General features: G+C 44.9%; 1 pseudogene; it reads left to right on the top strand.

Moving 5' to 3' along the window:
• The window catches only part of LOC120023267, a 104,951-nt pseudogene extending 94,202 nt beyond the window's left edge, over positions 1-10,749 (top strand).
• Positions 10,750-17,077: the final 6,328 nt, after the last annotated feature.

Raw genomic sequence — 17,077 nt, 5'->3', positions numbered from 1 at the left:
GTCTCGCTCTCTCTGGCTCTCTATGGCTCTCTCTGGCTCTGTCTCGCTCTCTCTGGCTCTGTCTCGCTCTCTCTGGCTCTGTCTCGCTCTCTCTGGCTCTGTCTCGCTCTCTCTGGCTCTCTATGGCTCTGTCTCGCTCTCTCTGGCTCTCTCTCGCTCTCTCTGTCTCTCTCTCTGGCTCTCTCTGGCTCTCTCTCGCTCTCTCTGGCTCTGTCTCGCTCTCTCTGGCTCTGTCTCGCTCTCTCTCTCTCGCTCTCTCTGGCTCTCGCTCGCTCTCTCTCTCGCTTTCGCTCTCTCTCTCGCTCTCTCTCTCGCTCTCTCACGCTGTCTCTCTCTGGCTCTCTCTCTCTCTCGCTCTCTCGCTCTGTCTCTCTCTGGCTCTCTCTCTCTCGCTCTCTCTGGCTCTCTCTCTCGCTCTCTCTGGCTCTTTCTCGCTCTCTCTGTGGCTTCTACACAGTTAAATCTTTACTTTAAGCTGTACAATGGCCACCAGCCAATCAGTTCAGTGTCTGTACCTCTTGGTTTGGGCTGGGTGATATGGCCTAAAAATGATATCTCAATCTTTTTTCAAAGTTATGGGCGATTCACGATATACAGTACCAGTCAAAAGTTTGGACACACCTACTCATTCAACGTTTTTTATTTATTTTTACTATTTTCTACAGTGTAGAATAATAGTGAAGACATCAAAACTATGACATAACACATATGGAATCATGTAGTAACCAAAAATGTGTTAAAAAAATTTGAGATTCTTCAAAGTAGCCACCCTTTGCCTTGATGACAGCTTTGCACACTCTTGGCATTCTCTCAGCCAGCTTCATGAGGTAGTCACCTGGAATGCTTTCCCAACAGTCCTGAAGGAGTTTCCACATATGCTGAGCACTTGTTGGCTGTGCTCAGCATATATGTTACGTCCGTCGTTAAATGAAGACCAAGGTGCAGCGTAGTAGGCGTACATTTTCTTTTAATTGTAAATGTTCCACCACAAACAATAAACAACTCAGCGAACGTAAAGCTAGGAGTGCAACACATGCAACACACAAAGACAAGATCCCACAACTGAAGGTGGGAAAAAGGGCTGCCTAAGTATGATCCCCAATCAGAGATAACGATAGACAGCTGTCTCTGATTGGGAACCATACTCGGCCAACAAAGAAATATAAACATAGATTTCCCACCCTAGTCACACCCTGACCTACCAAATAGAGAATTAAAAGGATCTCTAAGGTCAGGGCGTGATAATATAAGCCTTCCACAGTGTCGGGTTCACCTAGGGGTCATGATAAGGGTTGTACCAAAATGTTTGATGTATTAGAATAAATTGATTATGCTTATGTAGTATTAATAGAAGGGGAGGGGTTATAAGAGCCCTCCCTCCTTTCATTTATAGGGTCCTAGACTACAGATTAACAATATATATATTCATTATAGAGGTTCAGAATTGGTCCACAGTTGTTTTCTCTCTCTCTCTCTCTCTCTGCCTATTATAAATAGACCCCTCTTAGAAATGTGTGACTGAGACAGAACTGTGCAGGGGAGTGAAGGAGGTAAGAGACTAGTCAGACATTCCACAATAAATCAACTTGGGGGAGTGGACATTTACTGCTGAGGCGTTAGAAAACACTGGAACTATTGTATCTCTTGCAAGTTAGTATAGCTGTGTATGCATGGGCTTGGTCTGAGGAGTAGGATGTAATAACGTATGCAGTGACATCACAGGGGGTTGACTCCAAGCATGATAAAAGCAACGTGGACTTTTCCTTTGATGCAGAACTTACTCGGAAACATGTGTTCTATGTTCCTGATTGTCAACTTCTGTCTGCAATTGCATTAATAAAAGTTCTTGAACAATTTAATTAAATATACTGTCATAATGCTAATTTCACCAATGAGCCAATGATGATTGACAAGGACGAAAGGAACGAACCCTAACAACAGCATATAAGCCTTCTACAACAATAAGACCCACAAATAATGTCATTATTTTAATAAAAATAGTTTACTCTGCTTTTTTTGCAATATTCACTGATCTGGCTTTCAAGTCTATGAAAAGGCCTTCTTTCTCTCAAATTTAACCATAACCATGCATAATGCACATACACTAATAATGACTAACTTCTTGTAGCAGGCATTATAGAACATTAACACAGGTCTCATAAACAATCTCTCAAGCACAAGCCCAAGTACTAGTGAGTAGCCATCTTATCTTTATATTTCAAGTTTAGACAAACTGAGACAAACTGAGCATACATTTTCCAAAATCTGTGTTCATTGATACTCCTGTGTTAGTAATGTCTGCTCTGCGCGCAACTTGAGCAGTTGAGACACAAAAAGGGTATCGTTAGAAAGCTTAACCTCTCCTCTATTACAGTAAAGTGATATTTTGGTGTCCATATGACTGATTCTGTTGGACCAAACCTCAAATGCAAATAGCGACTAGCGAGTTGAAACCACTTGTTACAGACAGGAAGAAGTGATCTCTCATCTTTGTTGTGAGGGGCAGGGGAGGTTCACAGTCACAGCAGAAGGAGCGAAGGAGACTAAATAAAAAAGACAAGATGTGAACAAGCGGAGATAAAGGCTCATAAAAAAAATTATAACTTGGATTCTTGCGATACAGGCCTTTGGAATATCAAATGAATTTCATAGATGGCCTAGCCCTACTCTTGGTCATAAAAGGCATCCACGCCTCTCCTCCATTCACACAAACTCCTCCTGTCACAGAGCCCATGGGATTAAGAGTTTCATCCTGTCACAGAGCCATAGGATTAAGAGTTTCATCCTGTCACAGAGCCATAGGATTAAGAGTTTCATCCTGTCACAGAGCCATAGGATTAAGAGTGTCATCCTGTCACAGAGCCATAGGATTAAGAGTTTCATCCTGTCACAGAGCCATAGGATTAAGAGTTTCATCCTGTCACAGAGCCATAGGATTAAGACTTTCATCCTGTCACAGAGCCATAGGATTAAGAGTTTCATCCTGTCACAGAGCCATATGATTAAGAGGTTCATCCTGTCACCGGGCCCATGGGATTAAGAGGTTCATCCTGTCACCGGGCCCATGGGATTAAGAGGTTCATCCTGTCACCGGGCCCGTGGGATTAAGAGTTTTATCCTGTCACCGGGCCCATGGGATTAAGAGGTTCATCCTGTCACCGGGCCCATGGGATTAAGAGGTTCATCCTGTCACCGGGCCCATGGGATTGTTAAGAGTCTTGACTCAGGTAATAAGACACAAAGCTTCTGGTTTCCCCCTGGCCGCTTCCAACTGGGCTGGCTGTTGAACTGAATTTTGTGTGGTAGGGTAAAGGTTTAGGTAGCTGCTGCATTCCTCTTTCATTCCACTGGTAATTAATTTAGGCTCCTAGAGTTAATTAATTTTGGCCTTTCTAGGGAGTTTTTCCTAGCCACCGTGCTTCTACACCTGCATTGCTTGCTGTTTGGGGTTTTAGGCTGGGTTTCTGTACAGCACTTTGAGATATTAGCTGATGTACGAAGGGCTATATAAAATAAAATAAACTTGATTTGATTTGATTTAGAGTTATATAGCATTTGGTTGCAGTGTTTAGTACTGGAGGGACTAAGGGTCATGTGTTAGTCTGGTGTTGGGGTTCGTTTCCTTGTTCCTTGTCAGTCATTGGCTCATTGGTGAAATTAGCATTATGACAATATCTTTAATTAAATCATTCAAAAACCTTTATTAATGCAGTTGCAGACAGAAGTTGACAACAGGAACATAACGCATGTTTCCGAGTCAGTTCTGCATCAAAGAAAAAGTCCCAAGTTATTTATTAAACCCGAAGTCAGCCCTAGTGATGTCACTGCCTACGTCATTATCTTTTACTCATGAGACCAAAACAATGCCTATTCTACACTAAAACTCTTGTTTATATAGCTATCTAAAAGCTTAGCAGTAAATATCCAAGTTGATTTATAGTGGAATGTCTGACTAATGTCTTATCTCTTACACTCCCTGCAGAGTTCTGTCTTCACAGTCACACATTTCTCAGAGGGGTCTCTTTAATAAGAGCAAAGAGACCAGAAAACAACTGTGGAACAATACTAAACCTCTAAAATGAATATATATTGTTAATCTGTAGTCTAGGACCCTATAAATGTAAGGAGGGCGGGATCTTATAACCCCTCCCCTTCTATTAATACAACATAAGCATAATCAATTATTATAATACATCAAACATTTGGTACAGCCCCTGTCACGACCCCTAGGTGAACCCCCTTCACTGGCCCACGGTGTCCAGAGAATTCTCTCTTCTCTCTGCATCTCTATCGGTGTATGCTATCTCTGTGGCTCTCTGGTGCTATCTCTCAGTCTTTAGCACTATTACTGGGAGCTCATCCCTTCCAGCTTTTCCTTATTTTTTCATTCTCTCCTTCTCTCTCTCTCTCTCTCTCTCTCTCTCTCTCTCTCTCTCTCATTAGGCGTGCCTCTCAGATGGAGAGCTGACCTCTCTGGGGTGACAAACTGCAGGGAGGGAGAGAGAGAATAATAGAGGAAGGAGAAATGAAATAATGACTGTCTCTGGGGAAACTGCTGAGCCGCTGGAAAGGTCAAGCCGGCCGGTCTGCGTTTTGGCCAGAGTGTTGACATGTCACAATGGCTAAAACACACCAAATGTCACCAGCAGCCCGCCAGTTCAGTCCATTGTCTAATTAGACACACAGTACTTAAGCTACTTAGGGTGGCAGGTAGCCTAGCGGTGAAGAGCGTTGGGCCACTAACCGAAAGGGAGCTGATTCTAATCCCCGAGCCGGCAAGGTGGAAAAGTCTGCCGTTCTGCTCTTGAGCAAGGCAGTTAACCCCCAACAACAACTGCGGAAGACACATTTCGGTCGAATGCATTCAGTTGTGCAACTGACTAGGTATCCCCTTTCCCTACTTCGTACCAACTAGACTAAATAAACCCACTACACCAGGGCAAGTCAGTCACATCCACACCTCCGGGTCCTGCATTCCTTTTTCTGCTCTTCCTTTCTCCCTGATAGATAATTGATATGCACTCAGTGGCCAGTTTATTAGGTACACCCATCTAGTATCGGGGCATGGATTCTACAAGGTGTGGCATTCAAACTTTGCTCAATTGGTATCAAGGGACCTAACGTGTGCCAGGAAAACATTCCCCACACCATTACACCACCAACACAACCAGCCTGTACAGTTGACACCAGGCAGGATGGGGCCATGGACTAATGCTGCTTAGTGCCCAGGCCAAATCCTGTCTCTGCCATCAGCATGACGCAACAGGAACTGGGATTTGTAGGACCAGGCAATGTTTTTCCTCTCCTCAATTGTCCAGTGTTGGTGATCCCACTAGAGCCACTTCTTCTTGTTTTTAGCTGATAAGAATAGAACCCGGTGTGGTCTTCTGCTGCAATAGCCCATCTGTGACAACGACAGAAGAGTTGTGCATTCCGAGATGCCGTTCTGTACACCGCTGTAGTACTGCTCCATTATTTTCCTGTTTGTGGCCTGCCTGTTAGTTTGCACAATTCTTGCCATTTTCCTTCAACCTCTTATCAACAAGCTGTTTTCACCCAAACGACTGCCGCTGACTGGATGTTTTTGTTTGTAGACCTTTCTCTGTAAACCCTAGACACTGTCGTGCGTGAACCCCAGGAGGCTGCCGTTTCTGAGATACTGGAGCCGGTGCACCTGGCACCGATGATCATACCACGCTCAGTCGCTTAGGTCACTTGTTTTTCCCATTCTAAAGTTCAATCGAACAGTAACTGAATGCCTCGATGCCTGTCTGCCTGCTTTATATAGCAGGCCACGTGACTCACTGTCTTTAGGAGCAAATAAACTGACTACTGAGTGTATAACTGTCACTGATTGGCCAGGTATATTTCTTAATTCCTTTACTTTTTTGGGATTTGCGTGTATTGTTGGGTATTACTGCACTGTTGGAGCTAGGAACATAAGCACTTCCCTACACCCGCCATACATTTGCAAAATATGTGTACGCGACCAATAAAATTTGCTTCGTTGTGTCCCAAGTACCAACCAGGTCTGAAGCCGTCCCTTGTTAGAGGGGACGGAAGGATGAAAACCAGCAGTGCCGTGCTAAACATCTCCAGTCCCTGGATTTGAATTGCTTTACATTCCACTGTGGGTCACAGTACAATGAATCTTAGGAACGGTTCACAGACCTATGCACAGGGATCAAGTTTAACCAATCTCCCATTTTTGGCATACTATGCATTTTTAAGAAGGTGTTTTTGTAGTTACTTTGGAAATTATAAAAAGTGCTGTTGGTGGTCTATCTTTAGAATGTAGACCAATCAATATTTTTATAAACACAGAAGCCATTTACTGCATTTAACCTACTACATTAACTGAGTTAAGGGGTCATTTGATTAATGCACACAATCACATTCATGCAAACTGGATTTAGAGCGATGACACGCATGCGTGCACACACATACACAAGCAGGTCAGGGCTAAATTAGATTAACATTGATAGAATCCGTAGCCAAAGCAATAAGGTTAATCAGTCTTCACCAAGTTGCTATTCACTGCAACACAGTGGTGTCAAGGAGGAATGAAGCGAGAGAGAGAATTATGAAGGGAGGGGGGTACAGGGACAGATGGGATGGAAATCAATCTCTCTTTCTTTCCCATTTCCTGAGAACAGTGGTAGGACACAGTCAATACAACAGGAAATCAAAAGGAACCCTGCGACACACCGGGACACTTTTATAGATTGACTCAATGGCTTACTCATAGTCTGGAAGATAGTGTCCCCTACAAAATATGTGCATTCCCTACCACTGCCACCCTCCAGTGTGTCGCCGACCTCTCACTACCCCAGCATAGCCCTGGGAACCCACTCAACACAGTGAAAGATCAGACAGTAAGGTGTTAGGTTCTAATTCTCAGAGTAAAAAACTCAACGGACATTTATGAAAGCTTAACCAAGTTTATTCTGCCCAGAGGGTCGATACAGCTGCATTCAGACATATATATATATATACTCCAATTTAGCCACTCATCCTTACATTTTTATGGTCTGACAGGAAGACGACGTGATAGGATAATTAACCATTGTTTCTCCCTTAACGGAATCTGACCTGACCTCAACCCCCTTGAGGCCTTATCCAAAGATCTCCACCCGTCTCCCCTAACACATTCCACAGCCATCTGTCTCCTACAGATAACCATTAACTTCTGATGTAAAAACCAGTCTCTTTCACTCCTTATATACTATACTTCTGAGTATAACAATGTTCCAAGTTTAACCCAGAATCTAACAAAGGCATGCTGTCTTCAGTAGCTACCTACAGACTCATAAATAAGAGGGAGAGAGCAGAGATACAGCAATGCATATTTCAATCAGGTGACCATCGCTGAGATCCAGTATGACAGTGATATAACAGGGGAAAAGAAGAGAATGTGTGTGAGTGGGCGATCGGGCGTGTGCGTACACACTACAGCAGATCCCACTGCCCATAGATGTGTGTCTGCCATGAAGTCCTGACCTCTGCAACTCCCTCCCTGGAAGATTTCACATAAATAACTTAACACAATGCAAAATGCTATGCCCCAGGGCTCTATAGAGCCCTCTCTCTCTATTTCCCTCCTTCTCTCTCATTCTCAAAAAATAAAAGGCTTCTGCCGTGTTTTGCTCTGGAAAATAAGGTGAAACATTTTGGCTGAAATTGCACAGCATATTTGCCCCTTCAGTTTCCACTAGGCTATGCCATTGGGTGGGGGCATTTGAGGTGTGTGTGCCTGCGTATGTCCATGGCAGGGATGGGTGTTGGCTGTTGTGGGGTAGTAGTAGGCCACAACAGGGGTGGGAGGTCCTGAGAGCGACTGGCAATAGTGTCTGAACAGACAGCTCTGGACATCTCACGTTGTTGTAAAAGCAACATATTGTTGCTTCTGGTGCTGCACCTGTTCTATATAGCAGCAGGGTGACCTAAATAAATATTGGTCCGCTTCCTGGTTTTTCCAACCCTCTCAACCTCCCTCCCCTGCCTTCCCTTTGCCCATAAGGCGACTTGGAGAGGGTTTGGCTTGTGGGACTCAACTCAATGAATAGTGCATTAGACCAAGGGGACTAGGCCTATCTAGATTTATTTAAAAGCTGTCTCTATGACGCTTCTCTTCCCTCTGGCCTATTCATCCACTCAGGAGAATGGAAGAAGCCAGTCTCTTAGTACTGGGATACACATCTGGCATGCTCCATCTCCTAGACCAGCTGTTCCCAAACTTGGGGTTGCAACCCCACGTGGGGTCGCCTGATATAAAAATGGGGTCACGGGAGACTTAAAAAAATATATATATACAAAAATATATATATTATAATAATGTATTTTGTATCTCAATCATTGTAATGTGGTTAACCTTAAAAATCTAAATGAAAATGATGAATGTGTATCCCCATATGGAGTCATGATATGATGCACCAAGAGGAACTGGCGGCAAAAGAGCTAAGCACAGAACTTGGAGATAGGGCTCCCGAGTGGTGCAGCGGTCTAAGACACTGCATCTCAGTGCTAGAGGCGTCACTACAGACCCTGGTTAGATTCCAGGCTGTATCACCGTGATTGGGAGTCCCATAGGGCGGCGCATAATTGGCCCATTGTCGTCCGGGTTTGGGTAGGCCGTCATTGTAAATAAGACGTTGTTGACTTGCTGACTGGCCTAGTTAAATAGAGGTTAAATCTATTAAAAAAATGTAAAACAAAATATATATATACTGCGGCAGGTAACTTCGATTGTTACACTGCATGCATGCCTGTTTGCAAAACAGTATGGAGATATGGGATCAGACCTTGACAATGTTCTATTTCACCCCGAGGCCTGGTGGTTATGGAGAGGGAGTGTTGGATAGATTGTTTGCATTGAGAGAGGAACTGTTGTCATTCACAATGGATGTAATAAAAGAAACTGCCTTCTTGCCAATGTAACAGACATATTTGGGAAATTGAACGAACTGGATGCAAGCATGTAGGGGAAGTACAAAATCATTCTACAGATCGAATCTTTGGATTCAGATGGAGAAAGTATTTTAAGAGTGAAACATGCCCCCTTCCCTCAGCTGTGCATGTTTCTAACAGAAACAGCACCAGTAAGTGTCCCACACGAGTGACGACTGCTCATCTCCAACGCTTGGAATAGCACTTTGGGACCTACTTCCCAATCCGTTTGACTGTGATCCTGGCTCAGTTGACATGCCGGAAAGTGAAACTGAACAGCTGATCTAGCTGACGTGAACAAATGCTGCAGCCAACGCATTCACGGGTCACTACAGAGGAGTTTTGGTTCATGACTCATAGGGAACACCCTGCCATCTCCCTTTGAGATTTAATGCTGCGTTCAAAACAACTGGGAACTGGTCACTCTTCAAATCTCAGACTTCCGACTTTAGTGCGTTCAAGACAACTGGCAACTGGGGAAAAAAACAAGCTCTGACTGGGATAATTTTTTTGATAGGTCATCAAACTCGGAATTCCATCTCGGGAACTCAGTCCTCTTTCTAGAGCTCCGACTTTCCGACCTGAAGATCACTGACGTCATGAATTGACCACATATTTTTCCAAGTTCCCAGTCTTGGAAGCACCATAAAACTCATGGTACCCTTTGCCAGCTCATATGTGTGAAGCTCGATTCAGTGCTTTTGTCTGCATTAAAACCAAAAATCAATCCAGGTTGGATAAGATGCATTATTGGTGCGTTCAAGACAACTGGAAACTCAAAAATACAAGGTCAATTCATGACGTCAGTGATCTTCAGGTCGGAATGTCGGAGCTCTAGAAAGAGGCCCGAGTTCCCGAGTTGGAATTCCGAGTTGTATGACCGTTCAAAACGATTTTTTCCTAATCAGAGCTCGTTTTTTTGCAGAGTTCTCAGTTGTCTGTAGTCAGATGTCGGAGATTTCCGAGTTCCCAGTTGTTTTGAACGCGGCATATGTCAGACTAATTTGCAAATGACTGTGATAGCCCCACATTAAAAGTATGTAATGGTGAGTTAAGAAAATCAGAAATACTGTTAGAATGTTTTTAAATTGACTGCCATAGCCCCAAATAAAAAAGTTTACATTGGCAGAAGAAAAAAAAATCACATGGTTTCGGGTTGCAAATTTTTTTAAATATCAAAATGTGGTCGTGGACTAAAAGAGTTTGGGAACCCCTGTCCTAGACCTTTCCAGTTAACACCCATGTATGGGTACAATGTTTATGAATAGTTCACTGGTTAAGTCCTGAACTTTCTGCAATGCACAAAGCATAGGATGAGGATGGATATTGGGTATTTCAACTGAAGTCATCACTTTAGTAGACAGCTCAACCTATTTTATACTGTATGCAACACTATTGCATAAGGTCAACAATAAAGCCTCACAAAATCAGCTCTTTTCTTCACTGCAAGGAAAATGAATTCTTTGAAATGTACTTCTTATAAGGACAGGATTACCAGGAAATAAATCACCTTGCCTGACACGCGATTCCTCTGCTTCTGAAAGCCCAATCCATTTCTCTCCCCTCTCCTCCATCTCCCTAAAAAAGCCCTAAATATAGTCTGTGTGTGTGTGTGTGGCCTGTGATGTGTTGTGGCCCTGAGTCAGTGAGGACCTGGTAAGTAGCCTGGGTACTCTAAGTAAATACCCTGGGCTGGGCCCCTCTAAGTCGTATTACACCCCCCTGCTTCTCCATGTGGCCCACCAGGATAACGGCAGGAACAACACCATACCCCCATCCCTGAAAAGATCCACTGCCTTCTGAATTTAGAGGAAGCTCAAGAATCTCAGCTCAGTCTCACTCGTGAACGTTGTAACTAAATCTGTGTGTGTGTGTGTTAAATAATGTTTGCATTTGTCTCCAGGTTTAGAGATTTTAGAGAGCCTCTTAGTGGGAATAAATGTGTACTGAAAAGGTTGCTGAAAAGTTTGTCTTTACAGACTTATCCACCTAAGTCACGCACAGGGTGGATAAAGTCAGCTTTTGAGGACTAGGTGGAAAATAATACCTACATATTTTCTGTTAAGTTCAGCTGCAGCATTGTGTAAAGATTATTGGGGTGAGAGTTTCGAAAAAAGCATCTTCACCATCAGAGTTTTTGTAAAACAAGATTTAGAGAGGCCTCTTGGAAATCACTCGCCTGGGTTAAGTTTGCGGTCTTTCCCTCTCTCAATCTCTTACCCTTTCTTTTTTTAGATCTTTGTCTCTTTCTCTCTCTCTTTCTCTCCTGCTCTTTCACTCTCCTTTTCTTTCCTACTTTTTTGCTTATCTTTTCTCTATTATTCGTTCTGTTTCTCTCTCTTCTTCTCCATCTCCCTTTCTCTCTTTCCCTCCCTTACTCCCCTTTCTCTCTTTCCCTCCCTCACACCCCTTTCTGAATTGATGCCTAGTGAAAATACCTTGAATTTCCAGGCTGAAACGCAATACTCACGAGCCCCTCTTCCTTAATACGCTGCTAAATGAACACCAGACAACCCTAATCCCTCTTCCTTAATATGCTGCTAAATGAACACCAGACAACCCTAATCCCTCTTCCTTAATATGCTGCTAAATGAACACCAGACAACCCTAATCCCTCTTCCTTAATATGCTGCTAAATGAACACCAGACAACCCTAATCCCTCTTCCTTAATATGCTGCTAAATGAACACCAGACAACCCTAATCCCTCTTCCTTAATATACTGCTAAATGAACACCAGACAACCCTAATCCCTCTTCCTTAATATACTGCTAAATGAACACCAGACAACCCTAATCCCTCTTCCTTAATATGCTGCTAAATGAACACCAGACAACCCTAATCCCCCTTCCTTAATATGCTGCTAAATGAACACCAGACAACCCTAATCACTCTTCCTTAATATGCTGCTAAATGAACACCAGACAACCCTAATCCCCCTTCCTTAATATGCTGCTAAATGAACACCAGACAACCCTAATCCCTCTTCCTTAATATGCTGCTAAATGAACACCAGACAACCCTAATCCCTCTTCCTTAATATGCTGCTAAATGAACACCAGACAACCCTAATCCCTCTTCCTTAATATGCTGCTAAATGAACACCAGACAACCCTAATCCCTCTTCTTTAATACGCTGCTAAATGAACACCAGACAACCCTAATCCCTCTTCCTTAATATGCTGCTAAATGAACACCAGACAACCCTAATCCCTCTTCCTTAATATGCTGCTAAATGAACACCAGACAACCCTAATCCCTCTTCCTTAATATGCTGCATACAGTGCCTTCGGAAAGTATTCAGACCCCTTGACTTTTTCCACATTTTGTTACATTACAACCTTATTCTAAAATGTATTAAATAAATGTTTTTCCTTAGCAATCTACACACAATACCCCATAATGACGAAGTGAAAACAGTTTTTTTTAAATGTTAGCATATGTGTTAAAAATAAAAAACAGAAATACCTTATTTACATAAGTATTCAGACCCTTAGCTCTGGTGCATCCTGTTTCCATTTATCATCTTTGAGATGTTTCTACAACTTGATTGGAGTCCACCTGTGGTAAATTCAATTGATTGGACATGATTTGGAAAGGCACACACCTGTCTATATAAGGTCCCACAGTTGACAGTGCATGTCAGAGCAAAAACCAAGCCATGAGGTCGAAGAAATTGTCCGTAGCGCTCCGAGACAGAATTGTGTTGAGGCACAGATTTGGGGAAGGGTACCCAAAAAATGTCTGCAGCATTGAAGGTCCCCAAGAACACAGTGGTGTCCATCATTAAATGGAAGAAGTTTGGAACCACCAATTCTCTTTCTAGAGCTGGCCATCTGGCCAAACTGAGCAAGATGGCCACTGACAGAGCTCTAGAGTTCCTCTGTGGAGATGGGAGAACCTTCCAGAAGGACAACCATCTCTGCAGCACTCCACCAATCAGGCCTTTATGGTGGAGTGGCCAGATGAAAACCACTCCTAAGTAAAAGGCACATCACAGCCCGCTTGGTGGTGGCAGCATCATGCTATGGGGATGTTTTTCAGCGGCAGGGACTGGGACACTAGTCAGGATTGCGGCAAGATGAACGGAGCAAAGTACAGAGAGATCCTTGATTAAAACCTGCTCCAGGTAGCGCTCAGGACCTCTGGGGCGAAGACTGGGGTGAAGGTTCACCTTCCAAAAGGACAATAACGCTAAGCACACAGCTAAGAAAATGCAGGAGTGGCTTTGGGACAAGTCTCTGAATGTCCTTGAGTGGCCCAGCCAGAGCCCGGACTTGAACCCGATCGAACATCTTTGGAGAGACCTGAAAATAGCTGTGCAGCAACGCTTCCCATCCAACATGACAGCACTTGAGAGGATCTGCAGAGAAGAATGGGAGAAAATCCCCAAATGCAGGTGTGCCAAGCTTGTAGCCTCATACCCAAGTAGACTCTAGGCTGTAATCGCTGCCAAAGGTGCTTCAACAAAGTAAAGTACTGAGTACTTATGTAAATGTTTTTTTATTTTTATAAATTAGCAAACATTGTTGCTTCAGTAGATTGATCAGGGGGAGCAACTTTAGTTTTCCCTCAAAGAAAATACACTGAACAAAAATATAAACGTAACATGCAAGAATTTCAAAGGCATTAATGAGTTACAGTTCATATAAGGAAATCAGTCAATTGAAATCAAATCGTTAGGCCCTAATCTATGGATTTCACATGACTGGCAATACAGATCTGTTAGTCCCAGATACTGTACCTTCAAAAAAAGGTAGGTGCGTGGATCAGAAAACCAGTCAGTATCTGGTGTGACCAGCATTTGCCAAATGCAGCACGATGCATCTCTTCCTCATAGAGTTGATCAAGCTGTTTATTGTGGCCTGTGGAATGTTGTCACACTCCTCTTCAATGGCTGTGTGAAGTTGCTTGATATTGGCGGGCACTGAAGCACGCTGTCGTACACGTCGATCCAGAGCATCCCAAACATGCTCAGTGGGTGACATTTCTGGCGAGTGTGCAGGCCATGGAAGAATTATGTACAGATCCTTGCAACAGAGGGCCGTGCATTATCATGCTGAAACATGCGGTAATGACGGCTGATGAATGGCACGACAATGGGCCTCAAGATCGTCTCGGTATCTCTGTGCTTTCAAATTGCCTTCGATAAAATGCAACTGTGTTCCTTGTCCGTAGCTTATGCCTGTCCATAACCCAACCGCCACCATGGGGCACTCTGTTCAAAACATTGACATCAGCAAACCGCTTGCCCACACACGCTGATGGTTTCTGACAGTTTGTGCAGAAATGATTTGCTTGTGCAAACCCACAGTTTCATCAGCTGTCCGTGTGGCTGGTCTGAGACAATCCCGCAGGTGAAGAAGCCGGGTGTGGAGGTCATGGGCTGGTGTGGTTACACGTGGTCTGAAGTTGTGAGGCCGGTTGGACGTATTGCCAAATTATGTAAAACGATGTTGGAGGCGGCTTATTGTAGAGAAATGAACATTCAATTCTCTGGCAACAGCTCTGGTAGACATTTCTGCAGTCAGCATACCAATTGCACGCTGCCTCAACTTGAGACATCTGTGGCATTGTGCTTTGTTACAAAACTGCACATTTTAGTGACCTTTTATTGTCCCCTGTACAAGGTGCACCTGTGTAATGGCCCCTCTTCCTTAATATGCTGCATATTAAACACCAGGCAAAACACTGCTACAGCATTTTAGCTCTCTGTACCAGGACACGTGCACACACACTGACACGCCGTGTGATCTATTATGATGGCTGCGCTGGTGTAACATGTTTTTGCAGATAGGCCTATACCCCATTAGAACCGCAACGCGGCTGACTGAAATTGAAGTCTACAAATGGAGCTTTGGCTGGAAGAATATGTCCTCCTCTGTTTTGAAGCCTCTTCTAGCTTAGCGGTTTAACCAGGGCCCAAAAAACACTTCAACTCCCTTTACTCTGTGTTTCATAAAGGAGAGGATTGATGGGCTGGCAGTGAAGTGGTGCGGAGGGGCCAGGGAGAGTCGCACGTTTATCTTGTTGTCAGCACCCCGGCCTGCCCTCGTCTCGCCTATCGCCCATTTAATCTCACACAGGAGATTACACCCTTCTGCCTAATTCACATTATATTTTCTCTCTCTCTTTATACGTGAAGTGGGTTTTAAAACAAGAGTCTGTGATTCACTGAATGGGAAAGGAGATACTGTATTGTAACTGCACTGAACGACATGAGCGTTTTATCAATGGTTTCACATTGTAAGTTTTATTTTTGAATGGCTGTGTTACTTTATAATATGATAGACATTAAACCACTGTTGAACTGTTGGCCAAGTCAATAACAACACTTTCTACTTGTGTGTTTTGAGCATAGAAATGCATCAAGCTAGAGAGGATCTCCATGCGAGTAAATGTGACTATTCTAACTTCATAAAAATCTTGGTGGCCTTTCTGGATGGGTGGGAAAGCAGTGGTTTGTGGGAAATGACCCTGCTGTCTATCCCACGCTGAGCTCTCTCGCTCCCATACAGCGGTTTTACCTCGCTACATTCCACTCCGCTAATAGCAACCCGCTACCGTGCATCTGACCATATGACGGGCTGACCCCTCTCTGACGGGCTGACCCCTCTGACGGGCTGACCCCTCTCTGACGGGCTGACCCCTCTCTGACGGGCTGACCCCTCTGACGGGCTGACCCCTCTCTGACGGGCTGACCCCTCTCTGACGGGCTGACCCCTCCCTGACGGGCTGGCCCCTCCCTGACGGGCTGACCCCTCTCTGACGGGCTGACCCCTCTCTGACGGGCTGACCCCTCCCTGACGGGCTGGCCCCTCTCTGACGGGCTGACCCCTCTCTGACGGGCTGACCCCTCTCTGACGGGCTGACCCCTCTCTGACGGGCTGACCCCTCTCTGACGGGCTGACCCCTCCCTGATGGGCTGACCCCTCTCTGACGGGCTGACCCCTCTGACGGGCTGACCCCTCTCTGACGGGCTGACCCCTCTGACGGGCTGACCCCTCTCTGACGGGCTGACCCCTCTGACGGGCTGACCCCTCTCTGACGGGCTGACCCCTCTGACGGGCTGACCCCTCTGACGGGCTGACCCCTCTGACGGGCTGACCCCTCTCTGACGGGCTGACCCCTCTGACGGGCTGACCCCTCTCTGACGGGCTGACCCCTCTCTGACGGGCTGACCCCTCTCTGACGGGCTGACCCCTCTCTGATGGGCTGACCCCTCTCTGACGGGCTGGCCCCTCTCTGACGGGCTGACCCCTCCCTGACGGCTGACCTCTCAATCTGACAGCCTAGCAGAAGGCCTCCCACTGAGAGACACACAGGGAGGGACACATACAGAGACATACACACTGTGACAGGAGCACACACACAGGGTCACACTCAGACGCAGACACACTCTGACAGGCGCACAACCACACACGTGCTGGTATACAGTAATGTTAACACACACACCAAAGTGAAGACATTCAGGGAGACACAGACACACCCTGACAGGCACACCACACACACACACTGCCCCTCTACATGGTGCTGCATGTTAGGAAACAACGCAGGTGGATGTCCCCTACACACAGAGCTGTTTCCCCAGGCAAAGAGTGCTTCTGATTGGCTTCTCTTTTGTCAGGCTCTTTGCTGATTGGAGGACTCCTCTTGTGGTTTGTTTCTGTGGCAGTGATGTGTTTTTAGGTAGCTTTTCCATTGTCCACAATCTTGTGACTTGTTGTTTCCTTGTTAACTGAAGAAGTACTAAATACACACACACTAGTACGCCCACACACACCTACACACAGTTTAACACAACACACCACACAGCGTAGATTAATCTCCTAATCTCATGGTTTATTTGTCTATTTCACATTCCATATCTTGTCTGTGTATGAATGTACATTTGTGTCTGTTCCAGAGCTTTACACACAGAGCCAAAGATTGTTTAGTATTTCACCAGAGCTCCTTGAATAAGCAAGAGAAGTCTCCTTCCTTCTCCCACAAAAAGCATTTACCATTTGCCCATGGTGACAGGATCAGTGCCAGTAGAGCTGGAGATGCTGGTACAGCAAGGGTCTTTTTTGGGGGCACACACAAAGAAATGTAGGAGCATAAAAACATGGAAGATATTAAAGCTGGAATCC

Source organism: Salvelinus namaycush, chromosome 28, assembly GCF_016432855.1.
Source record: "Salvelinus namaycush isolate Seneca chromosome 28, SaNama_1.0, whole genome shotgun sequence".
In the NCBI taxonomy this organism is placed as follows: domain Eukaryota; kingdom Metazoa; phylum Chordata; class Actinopteri; order Salmoniformes; family Salmonidae; genus Salvelinus; species Salvelinus namaycush.
Note: the sequence above shows the minus strand (reverse complement) of the source record. Positions and strands in the feature narration are given on the sequence as shown.